General features: G+C 45.2%; 1 protein-coding gene across 2 annotated transcripts in view; it reads right to left on the bottom strand.

Annotated features, from left to right (window-relative positions):
* Window positions 1-22,605, bottom strand: part of LOC133508867 (neuroligin-3-like) — a 182,315-nt gene that overhangs the window by 35,108 nt on the left and 124,602 nt on the right. The gene's annotated exons all lie outside the window — the stretch shown is intronic.

Here is a 22,605-nt window from a genome sequence, read left to right as displayed (position 1 = left end):
AAGCAATGAGAGAATCCATGAAATAATGGTGCAAAAAACATACAGTTAGAACAATTGACTTAAATTAGCTATATGAATCACAATGGCGTAATTAGTAGTTTTTTTAATAGGGTGCATGCAGTGCGGGTTCAGTTCCCACTCAGTGTGAATGGTTGGTTGGTCACGATGTGCCCTATGTCTGACAATGACCAGTCCAGGATGCAGTTGATCTTTTGACCGAGTCAGCTCACGATGACCTCGAACACGGTAAGCGGTAGAGAAAATGGATGCATGAATGGACGGATGAATTGGTGGATGGCATCAAAATAGATACCAGTCTCCTGGTGGAATGGAATTAATAGTCCTGTCACTCAATATTTTTTGACATTCTCCATGATCAAGAAAATAGTCCGCAATGCAATGGAAGTATAAACTGACACAAATTTGGTGGGCACTGATTTTTTTGTTTCACTTTTGTCAGAAGTATTTATTTTTTTCTTTTTCATACTTGGTTGAAATGGAACTGTGTCACCACTGTAGAATGCTAATTAATGACTTAGCAAGTATCCACAAATACACCATTCAAGATTTGTTCCACAATTATTAATGTATTTTCTCTTGCAGTTTGAATCACATTAGGCGTATTTGTCCCATCCCGGAAGTAAAAAATGGGATGGTTCTGTGATCTTACCTCTTTTTACAAGTTCAAGTGGCAGCCTACTCTAATACAGTACATATCCATGCATCAATTTGAGGTCCTGGATGAGCTGGAGCCCATCTCAGCTGACTTTTGACAAGAGTTGGCGTAAACCCTGGACTGGTCACCAGCCAATGGCAGACCGCATAGAGTATGAACAAACAACAATTCACACTCGCATTCATCCCATCGGTGTGATGGGCAATTGAGAATCTTAAATTATCGTGCAATTCATGTTCATGTAAAAACACAAAAATAGTTTCAGATAATAGTTTACTGGAGTAATAGAAGAATTTTTCAATGTCTTATAGCTGTTTGCTATTCCTGAAAAGGCCCATCCACTGATAAATGGCATTCTCTCTGAGCCAGGAAGTGGCATCCTTACTACCCCACTGATAATCTTACTTGAATATCTTCTTTTGTCATTTGAGCCACAAATGCTTCTCTCCAGAATCCCAAATACTGTTGTCTTTTGAGTGCCATTCTCGTGTGCATGAGTGAGCAACTGCGTGTTTGTGTGTCTTATCTGTGTTGAATAGCAGCAGTTTCACAACAGCCTATCCCTGGAGAGCACTATGTCCGCATTTACGGGCTCATAGTTCATACTGTAAACTCCCACTGAATCAATTACTGTGACAGACTCTTGAACTACCTTGACCACTTACTATAAGTGCACATTGAGACAAGGAGGTTATGACATCTGCTGCCATAAATTTAGCTTGGGAAAGTTCTTCTGGCTGAAAATGACTCAAACAAATAAAATCGAATCAAGTAGATATTCTGACATTTAAGAGTTAAATGTGCTCCCCACAGTGGAAGTCAACATTCAGCCCGTGAGCCCCGATCGGTCACAACGCTAATGTGGATCAATCAATTTAAATCGCTTTATTTTGATAGAGAGACACACAGTGTTGTGGCAATGCTGACTTGGTAATTGAGATTAAAATGTGTGGACAAAAGCATTCATCAATCTCACTTCCCTTCTTTCTGCCTACTCTAAGGCAAAAGTAGAAAATACACAGACATGGATAAACGGGTTTGTGGGCATCCATTCTCATTTTACCACTAAAGGCAAAGTGGTGGGGGGGAGAGGTGCAGGTCATGGGAGGATAAGAGAGGATTAAGGGCAGTAGAAGTTCTTTGCATGGGAAAATAGCACTGAGCATGCACTCATTCCAAAGAAGATACAGGTGTTGTGATTTTGCGTTTTGAAATCTATTCAATGATGCTGTAACAATAGATTGTATTTTTCAGTCAACATTTTTAACTCTTGCAATCACATGCTTAATGGTGAGAAATGCAAAGCAAAACCTTCAAAATTAAGCAAACCCTTTTTGTGTTCCATCTCTTCTGTGACCCTGTTATAAAAGGCATTTTTGGAAATGTTTGGTCTGGCCTGACATGTAATGAATAATTTCATTTCTGACCTGTTGTGTATGAAGGGGATTGTTGGCCAACATATATAATCCTCAGCTCAAATGAGATTGATACAGAGCCAGACATTTAGATGTTTCCTGTCACTCCATTTTTTTCCTCCTATGACATTCAATATGATGCATTAGTGTCCTAAATGGAGATGGTGTGATAGATATTAATTACTTGTCCAATCCAGTTTGTGACATCAATCTGTTATCAGTTGGCACACACCTCTGTCTAAAATTAACTGTCACCCCTCAATTTCCGCTGAGTCATCTCACTGCTTTATTGCCTTCATTACAATATCCACCTCCTAAAAAGCAAGCCCGCGTGCTCTGGCATGAATTGCAATGACTGATGTGAAAGGGGGATGCCATAGCATGTTTATCCGTAAAGAATAAATGTTAGCATTGTCATCCAAACAAGGATACGGAGTTGTTTCGAGGAAATAGGCTCACGGATAGCATGAACTTTATGTGAATTTGATCGGAGCTGCTAGATAAGATGTGGCTTTGAATCTGTAACAGCAAGCCATCGGTCCCGCTGAGCTCACAGAAATCAGATTTCATCTCAGGGCCTCCAAATCTAATACACGCTTATATTTACTCACAGTTGCAGAGCACAGTAAACCAATATGACCTTATAGACGTGTGGCAGAGCGGGGCAAAATGCAGTCCAGCTAAATTAAAATGCTTTGAGCAAACCCTTCCGAAACCCATCACAGATGCTTGGGCTGTGGCCCGGATACTGTTAGAGGGAATTGTGCAATTTTTACCCTTGAGGGGATTAATCTGCTTTAATATAACGTATATGGACAAACGTACTGGGACGTGTGGTCACTCTACCCTTAGGAAATAAAAAAGGATAAAATAGTGGGTCCCGAGCAGCCAAGAAAGAAGGGAGGATGGCTGGCTGACCGTTTGACTTTGACACAGGTAGACACACTTCAAGGGTTGGCAGCTCCTCCAGCTCCAATGTTCTGACATTCTTGAAGCCATTTTCACACAAGGCGCATACAATGATGTCATCAACAAGCGGTTTTGCAATTGATCGATAAAGTCAAAATCTATACCGTCGGCATCGTGCTTACATGGGACACATATTTCAGTCAAGGAGTGGGAAAATGGTCAAAATGCTTGACAATAATTTGCGTACCACATTAAGCGCAACAAAGAAGTAAATGGTGATGAGGTCAGATAATATAAATGCAGGGAAAAAAGACAAAATGCCAAAAGTGCAAAATGGTGGATACAGAATTGCTCATACAGTATCTGTAATGACGCTAATTGACTTGTTATCCTGCCATATTTGGATTTGTAGACGTGTGTCTTTGAACCACAGCGAGTACACTATTTAGTGCCTTACAAGTTTGTATTGTGGTCATTTGTGACGCCACTGTGTTTAATACCCATTTTTGGCGCCTCGCCAATTTTGACAGCTGGGGTTCCTTTCTTTGATACCCATCTTTGATGCCAGTCTAATGAAGTTCCTTAAGCGCAACTTTGGTTAATAATGTGTTTAGCTTTTGTCTGTTGGGTGCCTGTGGAGAAGTATGAAGTATAGACGTGGCACATTTGTTTCCATTTTTGAGTATTCATTTGGCACATGAAGTTTGCAATCAGTTTGGCCACGTTTGGTCCACGCCATTACTTGACGCTGACATAGTCGGCCAACAATTAAGTTTGTTTCACGTCGCAAGCAAAACGTACAAATGAATTACATTGTAATTTATTTATATGGAAAAAAAAATCTGAATACTTGACAACATTTTTAGGAGGATACTGGAATGCTAAAATATTCCATAGCTGCAGCTGTATTCATAGGATCATAAAATATGAATATTTTAGTCATTCATAAGCAAAATTGCTTTTAAAGTAACAAATATTGACTGTGTTAGTTATGAATATTTAACTTACAAATGTGTATAAGACATTTTTCCCATTTCAACTAAATACTAGGCCACAACTGCAACTTTGTAATATCCTTTTGAATCCCATTAATCTCCCTGTCAATTTGCACCTATTTCAACTTTAAATTTTCACGCAATTTTCTGACTGTAGTAGAAAGCACTGAATGGTAAAAAAGGTCTTCCAGAGACGAAGGCTGAAGAGTCAGCCCAAGTATTAATGAAGACGTCCATCTCAATATTTTTGTTTGTGCAGTGCATGCTGAGGAACAAACTTGGCAGTCTTCTTTCTACTCGCGTGGGCGGCTATCGTGCTCGGAGTTTCAAGGGCAGCCCATGCGAAAAAGTGATGCAGTACTCTTCCAGTGTCGCGATAGATGTTTTTGGCTAGGATGCCATAGGGTGGAGTTTCCTCAGTATTTTATGGTCAATTCCAGTTTTCATTTTCATTGTAGGTGTATGTCCACTGGGATGGAGATAATCTAAAAAGAAAAATGCAGAAATCAAAATGTATAATTTTTATTAACGATTTATTTGTATGATACAGCTGCAAATAAGTATTTGAACACCTGTCTTCTTCTTCTTCTTTTCCTTTCGGCTTGTCCCGTTAGGGGTCGCCACAGCGTGTCATCTTTTGCCATCTTAGCCTATCTCCTGCATCTTCCTCTCTAACCCCAACTGCCCTCATGTCTTCCCTCACCACATCCATAAACCTTCTCTTTGGTCTTCCTCTCGCTCTTTTGCCTGGGAGCTCCATCCTCAGCATCCTTCTACCAATATACTCACTCTCTCGCCTCTGATCATGTCCAAACCATCGAAGTCTGCTCTCTCGAATCTTGTCTCCAAAACATCCAGCTTTGGCTGTCCCTCTAATGAGCTCATTTCTAATCCTATCCAACCTGGTCACTCCGAGCGAGAACCTCAACATTTTCATTTCTGCCACCTCCAGTTCAGATTCCTGTTGTTTCTTCAGTGCCACTGTCTCTAATCCGTACATCATGTTCGGCCTCACCACTGTTTTGTAAACTTTGCCCTTCATCCTAGCAGACACTCTTCTGTCACATAACACACCAGACACCTTTCGCCAGCTGTTCCAACCTGCTTGGACCCGTTTCTTCACTTCCTTACCACACTCACCATTGCTCTGGATTGTTGACCCCAAGTATTTGAAGTCATCCACCCTCGCTATCTCTTCTCCCTGTAGCCTCACTCTTCCCCCTCCACTTTTCTTATTCACGCACATATATTCTGTTTTACTTGTGCTAATCTTCATTCCTCTCCTTTCCAGTGCATGTCTCCATCTTTCCAATTGTTCCTCTGCATGCTCCCTGCTTTCACTGCATATGACAATATCATCTGCGAACATCATGGTCCAAGGGGATTCCAGTCTTACCTCATCTGTCAGCCTATCCATTACCACTGCAAATAGGAAGGGGCTCAGAGCTGATCCCTGATGCAGTCCCACCTCCACCTTAAATTCCTCTGTCACACCTAAGGCACACCTCACCATTGTTCTGCTGCCATCATACATGTCCTGTACTATTTTAACATACTTCTCTGCCACACCAGACTTACGCATGCAGTACCACAGTTCCTCTCTTGGTACTCTGTCATAGGCTTTCTCTAGGTCCACAAAGACGCAATGTAGCTCCTTCTGACCTTCTCTGTACTTTTCCACGAGCATCCTCAAGGCAAATAATGCATCTGTGGTACTCTTTCTAGGCATGAAACCATACTGTTGCTCGCAGATACTTACTTCTGTCCTGAGTCTAGCCTCCACTACTCTTTCCCATAACTTCATTGTGTGGCTCATCAACTTTATTCCTCTATAGTTCCCACAGCTCTGAACATCCCCTTTGTTCTTAAAAATGGGAACTAGAACACTTTTCCTCCATTCTTCAGGCATCTTTTCGCCCGCTAGTATTCTGTTGAATAAGTTGGTCAAAAAATCCACAGCCATCTCTCCAAATTGCTTCCATACCTCTACCGGTATGTCATCAGGACCAACTGCCTTTCCAGTTTTCATCCTTTGTAGTGCCTTTCTGACTTCCCCCTTAGTAATCATTTCTACTTCCTGGTCCTTCACTCTTGCCTCTTCAACTCTTCCTTCTCTCTCATTTTCTTCATTCATCAACTTCTCAAAGTATTCTTTCCATCTATTTAGTACACTACCGGCACCAGTCAACACATTTCCATCTCTATCCTTAATCACCCTGACCTGCTGCACATCCTTCCCATCTCTATCCCTCTGTCTGGCCAACCTGTAGAGATCCTTTTCTCCTTCTTTCGTGTCCAACCTGGTGTACATGTCTTCATATGCCTCTTGTTTAGCCTTTGCCACCTCTACCTTTGCCCTACATCGCATCTCGATGTACTCCTTTCGCCTCTCCTCAGTCCTCTCAGTATCCCACTTCTTCTTCGCTAATCTCTTTCCTTGTATTACTCCCTGTATTTTGGGGTTCCACCACCAAGTCTCCTTCTCCCCTTTCCTACCAGATGACACACCAAGTACTCTCCTGCCTGTCTCTCTGATCACCTTGGCTGTCGTCGTCCAGTCTTCCGGGAGCTTCGGTTGTCCATCGAGAGCCTTTCTCACCTCTTTCCGGAAGGCCGCACAACATTCTTCCTTCTCAGTTTCCACCACATGGTTCTCTGCTCTACCTTTGTCTTCTTAATCTTCCTACCCACCACCAGAGTCATCCTACACACTACCATCCTATGCTGTCGAGCTACACTCTCCCCTACCACTACTTTACAGTCAGTAACCTCCTTCAGATTACATTGTCTGCACAAAATATAATCTACCTTCCCCTGCTTAAACGAGCACATGTCAACGCCCATTTTTAGTTTGCCAATGACCATTTTGATGATACAGAGGAGTCATGGCAGAAAGTTTTGTAGTTAGATGAGACCAAAATGGAACGTTTTGGTCATAATTCCACTAATCACGGTTGGAGGAACACAAATGATGAGTTCCATCCCAAGAACACCATCCCTACTGTGAATCATGGGGTTGGTAGCATGATGCTTTGGGGGTGTTTTTCTGCACATGGGGCAGGACGACTGCACTATATTAAGGAGAGGATGACCGCGCCCATGTATTGTGAGATTTTGGGGAACAACCTCTTTCCCTCACTCAGAGCATTGAAGATGGGTCGTGGCTGGGTGTTTCAACATGTCAATGATCCGAAGCACACAGCCAGGAAAACCAACCTGTAAGAAGCTTTTCAAGGTTCTGGCGTGGCCTAGCCAGTCTCCAGACCTAAACCCAATAGAAAATCTTTGGCGGGAGCTGAAACTCCATGTTTCTCAGCGACAGCCCAGAAACCTGTCTGATCTAGAGATGATCTGTGTGGAGGAGTGGGCCAAAATCCCTCCTGCAGTGTGTGCAAACCTGGTGAACAACTCAAGGAAATGTTTGACCTCTGTAATTGGAAACAAAGGTTACCGTACCAAATATTAGCAATGGTTTTCTCAGGTGCTCAAATACATATTTGCAGCTGTATCACACAAATAAATTGTTAAAAAAAACATTTTTTTTTATATTATCTGTCTCACAGTGGACATGGACCTACGATGAAAATTTCAGGCCGCTCCATGATTTCTAAATGGGAGAACTTGCAATATAGCAGGGTGTTCAAATACTTATTTTCTTCACTGTATGAGGTCTTATACACACACACGGATTGGCAACCGAGCGTACGCTCGGTGCCGATGCAAAAAGAAAATAGGTATGTGAGAGTGCATGATTTCCTCTCATTTGTTTATTACTTCCTGAGTAAAATGTAATTCATTGCAATCTGTCCATTTCCATATTTTTCCACACACTCTCCTCCCTCTTTTGTGTTTCCTTGCCTCCCGTGCCAGGAGGAGAACAGCTGTAGCCACATGAAATCCCCTGAAGTGGGACGATAGGTGGACTTACATGTACACGTGCACTATGCGTGTGAATGTGTGTATTTATTTGCTCCTGCGCGGAGCTGAGGTGAGATGGGTTGAGCTGGGGGAGGGTAGTAGTATTTACGCAGGCCAACCTTGAACAACATTTAATCCCATAGGAGCTGGAGATGCCAGGGCGAGAGTTGTAGAATATCCATATCTCTGGGTCTGTGATATGCGGATCTCTGCTCCATTCTCTGAATATTTACGCTACCAAATACACACACAATAAAAGCAGTGCTCCCTAATCCTATATATATAGAAATTTTCACAGGCCATTCGAAGAAACAAATACAAAATTGATCACAGATACAATTTACCATTTAGATTGAATTTACTTGCTTGATTTTCTTTTTTTTTTTTTTTTTTTGTCTGTAAGAGAGTAACAAACAGCCTGCAGCCTGGTACAGGTACACGGCTCAGTTGTTGGAGATCACTGTAATGTATATATTTTTTCATAACACAAAGGCCTTGTTCATTTTTTTTGTGAGCCTTTCATGTTGTTCGTGACCATTTTTGCCACCTTCTTATGTCTCAAGTGTTGAGTATAGAATTACACCCTTTATATTCAAAGTGCAAAATACAATTCTGCATATAAGGTCTAAAAAATGTTTTTTTTTTCATGCACTTCATTTGTCCAAAAGTGGCCATAATGAAACACATAAGTACAATCTGATATACACTTTTGAACTACTGAAAAACTTGATCCCGACTTTGCGGTTCTTCTGCACCCGCAGTGCAAATACTTTATGTTCAACATGTCCATTGACTCTGGTGATAAATTAAAGAGCTGATCATGGAAACAGCTCAGTCATCAGTTGAGGACATCAACCCGAATCGGCCCATGGGGATCGTGGTGGTTGGCGTCCGGGTTGTCCAGCCAGACGCCTCGCTTTTGGGGGCCTGGACGGCCACCAGACAGACTAGGGTCGGGGGCGGTGCCCTCCCCTGGAACCCCTTCCACCCACCCCAGGAGTTTGTTCCTGTCATGGACCAGCCAGTCCAGCCCTGGCTGGGCAGGTCCCAGCACACCGGCGCTGATTAGGAGGCACACACCTGCGGCTCATCCTCGTTGATTAACCCCTGTATTTATAGGACCCAGGGGGTGACTGGTCTTCACCAGATCGTCGCAACTCATGCCGCGTTCTGCACTTCCGTATTCTTGATCGTGAACCTTGGTGTACCGACATCCACCTGTCCTCCGACCGACCCCGTAAGCTTGACATCTTTGATACTCCTGCCTTCTCTGATCGATCTCCCGTGTCTTGACCCCTGCCTGCCCGCGGACCTGCTCTCTACGTCCGACGTCTTAACTACCGGTGCTGCACTTGACTGTCTGCCTGTTCCCCGACTTTGGACTGAATAAACACTTTTCCCAAACTGCCTCTGCGTCTCGGGAGTCCTGCATTTGGGTCCTCCTCCGTACCAATGGGTCATGACAGTCAGGTGGACACAAACGCCTTACATAGGGCCCACAGAGTTTTAGGATAGTGATTCAATTGCTTTTCAAACAGAACCACCACAAACTACATTATCAATAAGGCCCACATTGGTAAAATGAATACTTTGACAATATCAGTCAAAAATGAATATTAGTAGCTTTGTGAAGGCAGATATTAATAAAGGTCTCGTAGTGGATCTCATTATATCATGCAGTTGCACTCAGTGTAGTAACAGAAATGGATATGAGGGCATTCGATGCATTGCACTGATATTGTTATGAGGAAGCTTCTTCCTTGTAATTTTTGGGAAAATGACCCTAACCCTGTACACAAAGTAAAAAGAAGAGACTTGGGTAAGTACTAGAATAAGGCTCTCATTGCTGCTCCCACCTGTTCTCCACCCATCCATGCTCAGGCATGTACAGTATCATCATTTTCTGATACATGCAAATAAATAAACTGTTTTTCTTTCAAATGATATGATAAGGTGCATTACAAAAATAAATCAACACTACAGTCATGTGAATAAAGTTGCAATTAAAAAAAGCAAGCAAAAAAGCAAAGGAAAACAAAATAAAATAAAAAAAATTGTGTTTTGCATAGTGTTCCTATGCCTTGAGTTTCTATTTTTATTCAAAATTGTTCTATCTTAAAGGAAATTATATCCTGTTTCAGATTGATAAGTGGTAAATTATGATTGCATAAACTAAAGACATATTTGCCCTTGTTTGTTCTCTGCTTAAGCGCTTTACTTGATTGCAGAGTTTATGTATCCATCCATCCATCAATCCATTTTCTTTCACTTATCCAACGTCTGGTCCCGGGGGCATTAGCTTTTTGCAGACGATGTGGTTCTGTTGACTTCATTAAGCCGAGTTCTCCACATCTTACTGGAGCGGTTTGCAACTGAGTGTGAAGCGGCTGGGATGAGAATCAGCGCTCCCGGTCCTCATTCAGGAAAGGGTGGCATGCCTTTTCCAGGTCACGGAAGAGATTCCACCCCAAATGGAGGAGTTCAAGTATCTTGGGGTCTTGTTCACGAGTGAGGGAAGAATGGAACGGGAGATTGACAGGCAGTACGGTGCAGCATCCGCAGCGATGTGGAATTTGTATCGGTCTGTTGTGGTAAAGGAGCTAAGCCGAAAGGCGATGCTCTCAATTTACCGGTCAACCTAAAGTTCCTGCCCTCACCTACGACCTACAGCTCGTGACCGTAAGAACAAGATCGTGGATAAAAGTGGTGGAGGGTTCAAATCCGGGAACACCTGTGTGAAGTTTGCATGTTCTCCCATCACTGCATATTTGTATCTTTTTGGGTGGGGATGCGGGGTACTTCACCCCTCCCCCCCCCAAAAAAAAAAAAAATACCCAATTGGTTGACCCAGATTTTTTCAAAAGTAAAAGTACAACAGGACATGTAAATTGCAATGATCAAATGACAAATCCAGGTCATTTTTGTAATTGATGCAAAACCATGCACATGCTAATTCACGATTAGAGATGCACATTCGTAAACCCTCAAATCTCAAAGACCATCCTCCTCATCAGTAAGGTGATAGACTGACAGATAGAAAAAAATGTTCTTTCTTTCTAATTTGTTTCACAATATCTTGTCACGGGCAGCATTTGGGAGAAAACGTGCACCTGGTTGGAGACACGATAGCTCCGTTGTTTCTCAAAACCCAACAGACAATTCAGTTGAGCCTGACACTGATGAACTGAGTCTCCCTTGTTTTCATGTACCTGCACTTTGCATGCTGGCAAATTTCCACTCACAGTCGGTAGTGGTGAAATCAAGCCTAGGGTATGTTTCTGCTGTGACAGAAAGCCTATTTTTGGCTCTGATATGTCGTTGTTCCCACGAGCACAATTTAAATATTCACAGTGGCATCTCTCTCTGTCGCAGCTTTCCATCGTCCTTACCATCTTCATGAGTTGTGACACGAGGAAACACACTTGTGCTTTTGGCTTTCTGACAAATTAATGCAGCACCGTCTACAGTATTTGAAGACTTTAACACTGCAGTGCTGGAGGGACATTGTCCCAACACACAGGCAAGCACACACAGATCCTATCTCGAGGATGCTGACACACAAGGTATCGCCTGTCTGGCCTCTGGGGTTTGTGTTTGTTTTAAATCTTGCATCTTTCCCTACCTGCGAGAGTGTGAAGCACATTTTTGGTATCACACTTGCGAGTAGCTATCTCCAAGGAGAATTCGGCTAACTATGCAGCCACTGTGTAGAGCGGGGTGCCTGGGTCAGGGTTCAGATGCATTGGATCTACCGAGGGATAGTTTGCTCCATACAGCTGTTTAATAGAGACCAGAGGGAGAGGACAAATGGTCGAGAATGCACAGTGGCGCTGTTTCCCATCAACTCGCCCTCCTCTCTCCTAATGAGCATTCTATTAGAAGCTCAGGGACTGATCTCGGCAGTTAGCCATACGGAGGAGGCTGGCTAACAATGCACGCGCTTAGCTTAACAGCTGTTCTCTCTCTCAGATACCACCTCTCATTCCCGCTTAATGAAGCCTTCATCGAGCAAGCGGGAGTCCCAGGACGTGGTGGAGAACAGCCACAGACACCCAGGCAGAGAACCGCAGTTACTCACAGGCCTCATAAGAGGTCTGAACAGAGGATAGCGTCACCAATACGACCACAAAGGCACCAATTAGTTAGTGGCTCTGAGGGGACCAGTAAGAATAGCATAATGGGCAAAAAAAGACTTTTATGGGTCCTGTGATAGGTGGGAAAAAAAACATCAAAACAATCGATGACAGTAGGATCGCCAATGCTTTTCTTGAAGTATAATCAGCAGGTTCAAAGGTTGCTTTGCTAGGTCGTTATGCTTCAGCTTTCTGGGAGAGAAGACTGTAATGCATAAATGAGCATTGGTCAAGATTAATGGTATAACATATCAGTTTGTCCACATGAAATACTGCAGAGGTTGCAGGCTCTCCACTCTTCTCTCAAGCACGCAGGAAAATTTTAAGAGCGATGCCGACTCATAAAAACATGATGCAGCATTATCTTGGGCTCATAAAAAGCGCTATTTGCCTGAGTCAAATGACGATGTTGATGTGGCTCACCTTGGACAAGACTAACAGTTCAATAGTTCCTTTAGCTGCAAGGACTGGAGCACGCTCTGTATGAAGGATGCTTTACAAGAGAGGTGGTGAGTGATTCTGAGGGTCTACACTTACAGTATTCACTTTGAGTAATTAGATGGATGCGCCTAGGTGTGAAAGTAGGCAGAGTTTCGAGTACTCCGCAAATTTTTCACACGGCTACTTACGAGGGCCTCCATATTGAATACTAAAGAGCTCATTACGAACAATTTTGAGGGAACACTTGCTTCTTGTTTTTATCTACTCATGGATGGAACTTTATTCTACATTCTCATTGCCATTGAAAATGTGGGGAGAAAACTCATTTGTGATTTACTTTATCACTCTGTTTTGTCAGCAAAACACCTCAGCATTTCCTCATATACATTCACAAAAGCCTCCAGTTAATTGGTTCCACTGGCGCTAGATTTCAAGGTGAATTGCTGTTTAAAATCAGGGGTTGCATTTTAAAAGTGAAGATGTGGAACGATCAAAACTTGGGCTAACTTTAAAAAGCAGAAATAGAAATTCCAATTCTCTAGTGTAAGGATGAAGCGATGCTGTCGCCATGAAAATGTGCCAAAGTCAGAAATGAATTAGGGACGACAACTCGTTAATACGTCACAGCATATCAAAGCAATCCCCAGATAGCATGTCTGAGAAGCCTTTGGGGCTGTGAGCAGGATAGAGAACAATATTAGAACAATCTACTTATATACTTAGTGCCCTGATCTTCTGGTAAAAATATGATTGGAACATATTATTACATTTCTATTCGTGACTTTCCCTTTGATGTTCTTGTAAATAAATAAAAAAAACATCTGATGAAGAGGGGAGAAAGAAAAAAAAAACATTCTGTGATGTTGATTGACCTACAACGAGTCCAGGTTTCAAAACACATTTCTCAAAGGAAATATTCAAAATACAGACGATCTGTTGCCAGGTCAAACTGCTACTGTGTCACAAGTCAATTTGTTCGGCTGATTTTGGAACTAGCCCTGTAAGTCTCGAGTTGGGTTGAGAGATGGCAATGCAGCTACATACAAATTGTGACTACGCATCTATTTTATATAGTTACTTCTTAATGTATATATTACATAATTGGATATTGACTTTTTTATGTACACGAGAGGAATTTATTTAAAGTCGCAGGATCGTAAACAGGTAATACTGTTTTCCAAAAGTGGCCCCGGATCCGTACAGTCGATGCAGTTAAGCGCTGAGCAGGATTAATAGCCTCTATTGCCTCTCTAAATTTAAAACCTTTTACAGCTGCACACGCGTTGGATGCTCTTGTTCTGTCAGGTTGCACAGTGTTGGCCCTTTATAGTGGAGGTTCCTGCTTGTCAGCACGTTTCCCCAAGTTTCTCTCATTTGGGAATTCTTTGTGCTCCGACTACGCAAATTTTGCGTGGAAGGTTAATGCATTTACATTGCACAGGGATCATCTCAGCAGACAAGCGGCTGATGTGAGGGCATGATCACGTAGTAATGCACGAACACATAACGACTTGATCTTAATGGGTTACATTACTTCAGTCACATAGAGAAACACACCAGAATATACTTACAACAACAAAATGGGTTGTGTACTGAAGAATGGGCTGCGCACAGTAAAGAAAAGACTGTTCTGGGGTAGTATCATATTCCCGCAAGCTCATAATTAGTCAACAGTGTAAAAAATTGGTAATACAGCTTAAGGTAATTTTCCCTTCCTTCTGGGGAAGCTGTTTATAAATCACATGCTTCAAATCAGCGAAATCGATAAAGGGAACAGCGACCACTCTCAGGCTAGCCACGGCATCCATTTGTATTCAAAGGCACAGAGTGCTTTGAGCAGAGAGAAACAGATGCACAGTTGCTGAAGAGGCGACCTGGCTCGCCGCAGAGGTGACCTGCCAGCAAGCAAACAAGGCTTGTGGTCATCACGAACGGGCAAAGGTTGGCTAATTACACCGTGGTTGTTAATCTGGTGGACAATCACAGAACCGGCTTAACAACACGGACACGGACCTGTGCCGCTTGCATGCTAAGATATGACAAACAGGCTTTAACGAAGCATTAAAAGTGTTATGGCGAATGCGCGAAAAATGTCTGACAAAGATATAATGGTGTGAGGAGGAAGAGGGCGAAATTTGTGTGCAACAAAGAGAGGGTGAGATGGAAAGCGAATGAAGGTGTGAAAAGAGGAAGAGGAGGAGGAGGAGGAGGGGGTGGTGGGAGGTCAGTAGAGATGCTGTGATGGGCAGAGGAAGAGGCAATAGAGAGGGGAGGGGGGCGAACTGGGCCCCTGGTGCTCAGCTGTCGGTGCTTCCTCTGCAGGTGGGACCACGAGGAGTGCCAAGTCGCTCTCTCCCACTCACACAGACACCCATGCATGGCTCTATAATGGATGCTTTACACCGCTGCCAGAGAGAGTGAGAGATAGAGGGTGCGAGAACACGAAGGAGGGTGGGCGACGAGAACGAAAATGCTGTCAGAAGCAGAGAGAGGAGGTTAAGAAAATGCCTGAGAGATTAGGTAAAATTGTTAGATGGAAGGACTGCCAGACATCTCCATCAAGCTATTAGACTGACCGAGACAGGAAACAGACGAGACCCTCTGCTCTGTAACACGATGATGCTTTTGCTTTAATTGATCTAAATCTTAACAGGATCAAAGTATGCTGGGGCACAGCCTGGAACTGCACCCACCTCCTCCGTGACTGTCATTGTCCATTAGCATGTGTATGAATACACTCTTGACAATAATTTATCAAAGATGATTTGTGGATAGCGTTCACCTGAATTAATGACCTAGCCAAAGCCTTCACTGGGGGACTGCGGCTCATCAAGAGACGACATAATCTTTCGTCACCTCGTTCATCAGACGCCATTTGGATTCCGAAAGTGAGCTCAGGGCGACATCACCAGATGGCTCTTCTTGTATTGTCTTGGAGAATATTGCTGAGGCAGCCTGTGCAGGCTATATGTTGCATGAGCTGCCAAAGCCCATTAGTACGATTGCAGATGTGGCTTACATGTACAATGCAACTTGAAAAGTCCAATTTGTGAACAAGAGGTTTGCCCGCAAAAAGTAGTAGCAGAGAAGACAGGTCGATTAAATGTTAACGAACAACAACAACAAAGGTGGTTCACTTTTATTCGACTTAGAGGGGGCAGTTCTTATAGTGAGCGCTCCTAACCCTCTTTTCTTGAGAGAACCACTAGATTTTGAGCATTACCAGTGTAGCGCCGGAGAAAAGGAGTCGGAGGCGCAGTGTCAAACACAGGAACAAACCTTGTTTTAATGGAAGACATCAACAGACTAACCGCAATACGGCGGGAACTCACTACTTCCTAACTCCAGAAGTGCAACAACAAAAACAGTTCGTGCGGAACCTCACAACCCAACTCGAGGTCCCGCAGGTGAATTGTGTAAACACCACACAAGTCCCCCCAGAATTCACCCAAAGTCAAAATCCCCGTGCCTTGGAGGAACGACGACCTGATCCCAGCGGGTGTGCACTGCAGGGGCCGAGGGGGGCGGGGCCACACTGTCCATTGAGTCAAGGGACAAGGGCCCTGGTGGGGTCGAGGGCACCCCGGCAGGTGCAGGGGTGCAGGGCAAAGGGGGATGACCCCAGTGCAGGGGGAGGGAAAACCCCAAAGGCTGGGCAATGTCCAGGTGAGCGGGTTTGACCCTGTCTCGGGTCTCCCGCCAATGTCCACGAGCAGGCTCTTATCCCCGGGCTCCAAGACCCTGAACGGGCCATCGTATAGGGGGCGCAAGGGTCCACAGTGGGCGTTATGTCGAATGAACACAAAATCTGCCGAGGGCAGGCAACGGGGCAGCCGTGCAGTCAGGGTGCCATGTTGCGACGTGGAAACCAGTCCAAACCCTGTGGCGGCCTTCAGCAGGGAGGACCGTTGACTGGCTGCAGACCAAGGCGCCATGGCGTCTGGGATGAATTCGCCGGGGACCCGCAGTGGTTGGCCATAGACGAGCTCGGCGGACGAGGACATCAGATCCTTCTTGGGGGCGCACCTGAGGCTGAGCATGACTCACGGGAGCTTATCCAACCAATTGCTGTCCGTCAAACCGCAGAGAGCGTTCGCCTGGGGTTGATAGGCGGTAGTGCGGTGCAGCTTGACCCCCAAACTCTCAGCGACAGGGTTCCAGAGTTCGGAGGTAAACTGAGGACCATGGTCGGAGGAAAGGTTGGACAGGGTCCCGAAGCGCGCAAGCCGCGTGCCGATGAACGCCCGGGCCACGTCCGACGTCGTTGTCAAGGAGAGGGGAACGGCTTTGGGCCAGCGGGTCTTCCTCTCCACCATGGTGAGCAAGTAGGTGAAACTGTGCGAGGGAGGAAGCAGACCCACCAAGTCGAAGTTGACGTGGTCGAACCTCCTCTCGGGGACAGCGAAGGCTCTAAGGGGGCTTTTGTGTGGCAATGCACCTTAGCACGCTGACAGACATGAGTCGACCCAGGCCTGTACATCCTTCTTAAGGCGGCGCCACACGAACTTCTGGGCCACCAGCTTCATGGACGGTTTCCTGCCGGGGTGGGACCACCTCGAAAACAGCCCGCCGTCAGTTCGCAGGGAACAGCGGCTGTGGCTGGCCAGCCGAGACGTCACACAACAACCTGATGCCAGAGTCACCAACAGCGACTTCCTCCAGGCGGAAACCCGTGTCAGAAGTCTTGAGGGCTTCCATCCCGCTGTCCGAGGCACATGCGGGAGTAGTCGAGACCCAGATGCACAGTGCCGATGACCGCCCTGGAGAGGCCGTCTGCGACCACATTGGATTTGCCGGCGATGTGTTGGATGTCCATAGTGTACTCTGAGATGAACGACAGTTGACGTTGCTAGCGGGCGGACCGCGCCTCGGCCACCTTGGACATGGCGAAAGTGAGGGGTTTATGGTCCACATATGCTGTGAACCTACGGCCTTCCAATAGCGAACGGAAGTGGCGGATCGCAAGCCAGAGGCCGAGGAGCTCCCAATCGAATGTGCTGTATTTGCGTTCCCTGGGGACCAACTGACGGCTGAAAAAGGCAAGTGGTTGCCAGGCGCCGCCGACCCACTGTTTGAATACAGCCCCAATGGCATAGTCCGATGCATCAGTAGTGAGAGCGACGGGGGCCCCGTGGGATGGGTGGGCTAGCGTAGCGGCAAGACTCAGCGCGGCCTTCGTGGCCTTCGTGGCCTTGAGGCTTCCACCCTCTTGGCTGTCCATTCAATGTCCTGGTTGGGCACCTTGCATGCAGTGGGCGCATGGTGTGGGCCACCCGGCAGATGACCGGTGATAGAAAGTCACCATCCCCAGAACCTCCCGGAGCCCCTGAGCCGAGCAAGTTCCGAGAAAAGCGGTGACGGAAGGGGGGGCGGTGCCGTTCTTGTCGATGAGGTGCCCGAGGAACTGGATGGAGGGCACCTCGAAAACACACTTTGGCGGGTTGATGATCAGGCCATGGTGCTCGAGTCTCACGAGGAGGTCCCGGAGGGGCATCCTCGGTTTAGGGACGATGTGTAGGCCCATGGACTATCCGAATGGCGGACGATGCCCAGGGGCTCCATGTTGGCAAAGTCAGACTTAGCGACTGGTAGCTTCTTGGGGTCGAGCCGTCGGGCTCTAGCGTGAATCGGGGGGGCCTTGGTCACGATGTGGTGCTCGACCCCATGTTTAGTTGTGGCAGAGGAGAAAGTGGGTCGTGTCAAGCCAGGGAACTCACCAAGGAGAAGCTGATACCTGGTGCCATCTGAGAGTGAACTGGAGAGACCACCATAAGTCACCTGATTGCGGACACAGCCAACCGAGGAGAAAGTCAGTGCCTCCACCAGATGGCCCTTCTTAACGTCCACCAGCAGCCCATGGGCACAAAAAAAAAATCAGCGCCGAGGAGAGGGAATGGGACGTCGGCAGTGACAAAGTCCCATATGAAGCACTGACCCCCGAAATACAAGTCCACAGTCTTTATCCCATAAGATAGGGGAGCCATTAGCGGACAGTAGGGGTGGCCCCTGAGTCCCACCATTGGCGTCCTCCGCAGTGGCAGTCAGGACGCTCCTCTGGGCGCCGGTGTCACAAAGGAATTTGTGCCCGGAATGAGAGTCCTTAACGAACAGCAGCCGGCTCTTCGTGACCACACTCACAGCCGCTACGGAGCTCGGCATTTGGCGTTTCCCGATGCGTCGTAGTTGGAAGGGGCACGGCACCTCTTCGCTTTCACGCCAAAATGGGTGTTGAAGTAGCACAAGCTTCTTGTCAGCGCGGCCGTCGGTGGCGATGGGGCCCTTGCTGGATGGAAGCCCCGCGCCCGGGGGTGAGCAACTGTGCGCCCGGGCCAGCACCACAGGGAAGGAGCGCTGGGTGGCCAGGAAGAAACGATCGGCCTCCTCAGCCAGGGCATGGGGCTCAGTGATAGTACTCTTAGTGAGTACAGGTTTAGCATCATTTCCATGAGTTCGGAAGGTTTGCTGTCCCCAGATCCATTAATAGCCAAAAGACGTCGGGCACGCTCTGGCCGTGAAAGCTCGAAAACCTTGAGGAGGTGAGGCTCGAGCCCAGCATATTTATCTCGGTGCAGGGGAGATGTTATGAAACTCACTGCTCTGGCCGCCGCTGAGCTCCCGAGGGCTGACACAACGTGGTAATAACGCACGGTATCATCCGAGATCCCGTGGAGGGCGAATTGAGCCTGCGCTACGCTGCCGTGGACGTCTCCCAAAACTCCGGCACTTTGAGGATGGCGGTTGCCATGTTCGGTTCAGTCTCGGAAACGCCGTGACTGACGTTGGGGTCAGCAGTGTAACGCCGAAGAAAAGGAGTCGGAGGCGGAGTGTCGAACACAGAAATAAATCTTGTTTTAATGGAAAACATCAACAGACTAACCGCATTACAGCGGGAACTCACTATTTCCTAACTCCAGAAGTGCAACAACAAAAACAGTCCGTGCGGCACCTCACAACCCAACTCAAGGTCCTGCAGATGAATTATGTAAACACCACTCCACAACTAAAACTGCAGAAGTGTACCACCACTATTTAAAATACCTTTTCTGGTTCTCCACACTATTTAAAAATTATTTACTAGCAGAACAAACCAATTTACCGATTTAAAATCGGACAAACCATGACTAATGGATTGCCTGCACTTTATTTTAATGATAATTTGTTTTCCGGTACAAACCTCTTTAAAGGAGTCTGGGCTTTTTAACTTGGCAGATATCGTCATATGTCTATGCTAAGAACATTTAGATAGACAGACGGACAGATAGCTAACTAGCAAGATAGAGTTGCTATCTTTGATAACGTCTAAACAAAATTATTAAAACCTTTGGACGTGACTCTGTTTGGAGTAATGAGTTCAATGAAATCGACAGACAAATAAAGCAGGCAATCTTTGCAGTTAGCGGTATACTGTTGGTCAATTATGAATGGTGCCGCAGAAACCTAAGCGGGTTGCATATGACTCAAATTGAATTCAAAACAATGATTGACACGGTGTCACAACACCCCCCTTCTCTCTCTCTCTCTCTCTCTCTCTCTCTCTTTCTCTCTGAAGGAAGAGGAGATTGCAGTGAATATAAACTGTGACTTTAAACCATGAAAACATGTTTTCGGACAAATGGAACAAAGTGAACTTTGTGATCACACAAACTGAAAATAAGAATGCATTTGTGACCAGTTTGTTATAGTCTTTAGTCAAGCATAAAAATGCAACTCCAAACTGGAGATCCTGAGCAGAGATTTCAAACGAGGAGCGAGACAGATGCGCTACAACAATGAAAAAGATGAATATAATTTATATTGTTATGTTTTCCCATTATACACTCCAGTTAACTTCATCCAGCACAACTACCACTCCTCCTCTATAAATTATCAGTAAATAAACGGAGTTCTTTTTTTTAAGTTTGTGGGGTGAAGTTATTTTTACACTTGACATTTACGTAGGATAGTTTTTAATGTCTTTTTGCCTGTTTGCCAATTTGACGGCGATGTATGTATATTCTGTATATTCAAAGTCAATTACTTAGAGTGGGGAAAAACTGAAAACCAAAACTAAAAAAAATTGACAGGTGATAACTGCCACACAACGGTGTGTGTGTCACCTTCAGGGCTCCGCTGTATGCATTGCCCTGAGCTATTCGTTTGAAAGCAAGGATTTACTAAAGCACTCAATTACCCCCCTGCTACTTTCTCTGAGTTAGTTTTCGACATTTTAGCACCTATAACTCCATGCTTTATAGGTTCAAGCACCTGCGGCAAGCAGGGAGCGACTGATGACTGGACCACCAGAATAAACTACTCACACTGTTTTTGGGCAATTTGTCAATTTTTCATTCCTCCACTCCCCACTTGCATGGGTTGACTAAATCTGCCTGCAGCTGATGGACAGCCCAGCAATGTTACTCTACATTGGATTGGAGCCATCTTTTTAAAACACTGCATTAACTCTGTAGATCTACATTATTGTGTTCTTGTCTGTTGAGCATTACTTATTTCTATGAAACTGTGTAGAGAGGAAAACCCAAGAAGTTTTGATGCTAATCCAGATAGAGGTGAGGCCCGTTTGTTTGCTTATTTATTTATTTAGTACTTATGTTCATCTTTTAAGTTTTGTTGTGATCCATTTTTGCTCATTTCTCTTTGAATAATGATGTCTGTGAATGAGTATGCTCTGGTTGTTTGGTGTTAAGCTTGCATGTTCTCCCCATGCATGTGTGAGCCCCCTAAGGTTCCCTGCCTTATCCTACAGTCCAAAAACATCAATGTTAGGTTAATTAAAGACTCAATACTGTCTGTAGGGAAGTGTGTGTGTGTGTGTGTGTGTGTGTGTGCGTGTGCGTGTGCGTGGGTGTGTGTGTATGTGTGTGTGTGAGAGAATTTTAGGAAAGTATCTGAAAAGGAGAAATACCTTTACGCTCCATCCTCCTGCAACTAAAGTCAAATTCACTGCATGTTTATCCATTAATGCTCCAAAGGTCACTCAAGAAGCAATCCGCTTCTCCACAGTCTCCACAAAATGGATGTCACAATATACTGTATGGAAGACCTCTAAGCAGGAGTAGTTAACAAAAATAAACCAAATAATCCGTGCTTCATGGGATGGCCTCCTCCATTTAATTATCACGCTTGTCAATTCAAATACAGCACCTGACAATTCGCATCACCAGTCTCTCATCTTGCGTCCCTGTTTTTCACACCACGATACGCAGAGACACCTTTTCACCAAACAGGAAAATTCATTCAGATAACTTTGCAGTGTCGACGTGCTGAAACCTTTTGACAGCTCAGAAACGGCTTCTATTCATTTTGACAATTGTTCAGTTTTCCCTCAACCGCATTGCATTTGCACAACAATGGCTGCCACAGGCATTTGCCTATATGCCGCTATCTTTCCTATTCCGAGCTCGAGCAAAGCTGCCTTTATTTGCCATTAAGTCTCCTGCAATGGATAGCTGCTCCATGAGCGATCGCCACCTTGAGATGTGAGCACTGAGAGAGGACATTATAGAGGTGTTCATTCCACAAGGGGAGTTTCCCAGGGTATCTCACTTCAAGAGAGCAAATCTATACGTTATTTTCAAAGGTCATAGCACGCTGTAATAATAAAGTTAAGGCAGAGCTATCGCACAACTCTCACACATCCTTCATCTGTATAGCTTACTAGCCTCCTCTTCCATTTTGTACCATTGGGTAATTTTGGGCAGCATTCATATCGGCCTTAGATTACATGTCGATATTTCAAGGCGCAGGAGTGAATAAGGGCAAAACATTTCCAGTAACATCTCCGCTCGATTTGATGAGTGCAAAAAAGAGATGGCCAAACATTATGCCTCTTTGGAAATCAATTCAATTGAAAACAGGACCTTTTTGTGTGTTTTGTGTGGGCATCGGAAGGACTTGAGGGAGGGAATGAGGAAATGTTACGCCAAAGTCACCCTGCATAGTTTGGGTAATTCCCCAGTATTTTCTCCATTTCTTGTATTATTTCTGGCCTTTGCTTTGTAATCCTATACACTCCATTGGCAACACTAGCTGCCTTTTATAACATTTTTATTATTTAGGATCGTCAAACTAACTGACTTAGCCATACAACACTGGTTAGCAAGCGTCATAAGCAACCCATT

Source organism: Syngnathoides biaculeatus, chromosome 11 (genome assembly GCF_019802595.1).
Source record: "Syngnathoides biaculeatus isolate LvHL_M chromosome 11, ASM1980259v1, whole genome shotgun sequence".
NCBI lineage: Eukaryota > Metazoa > Chordata > Actinopteri > Syngnathiformes > Syngnathidae > Syngnathoides > Syngnathoides biaculeatus.
Note: the sequence above shows the minus strand (reverse complement) of the source record. Positions and strands in the feature narration are given on the sequence as shown.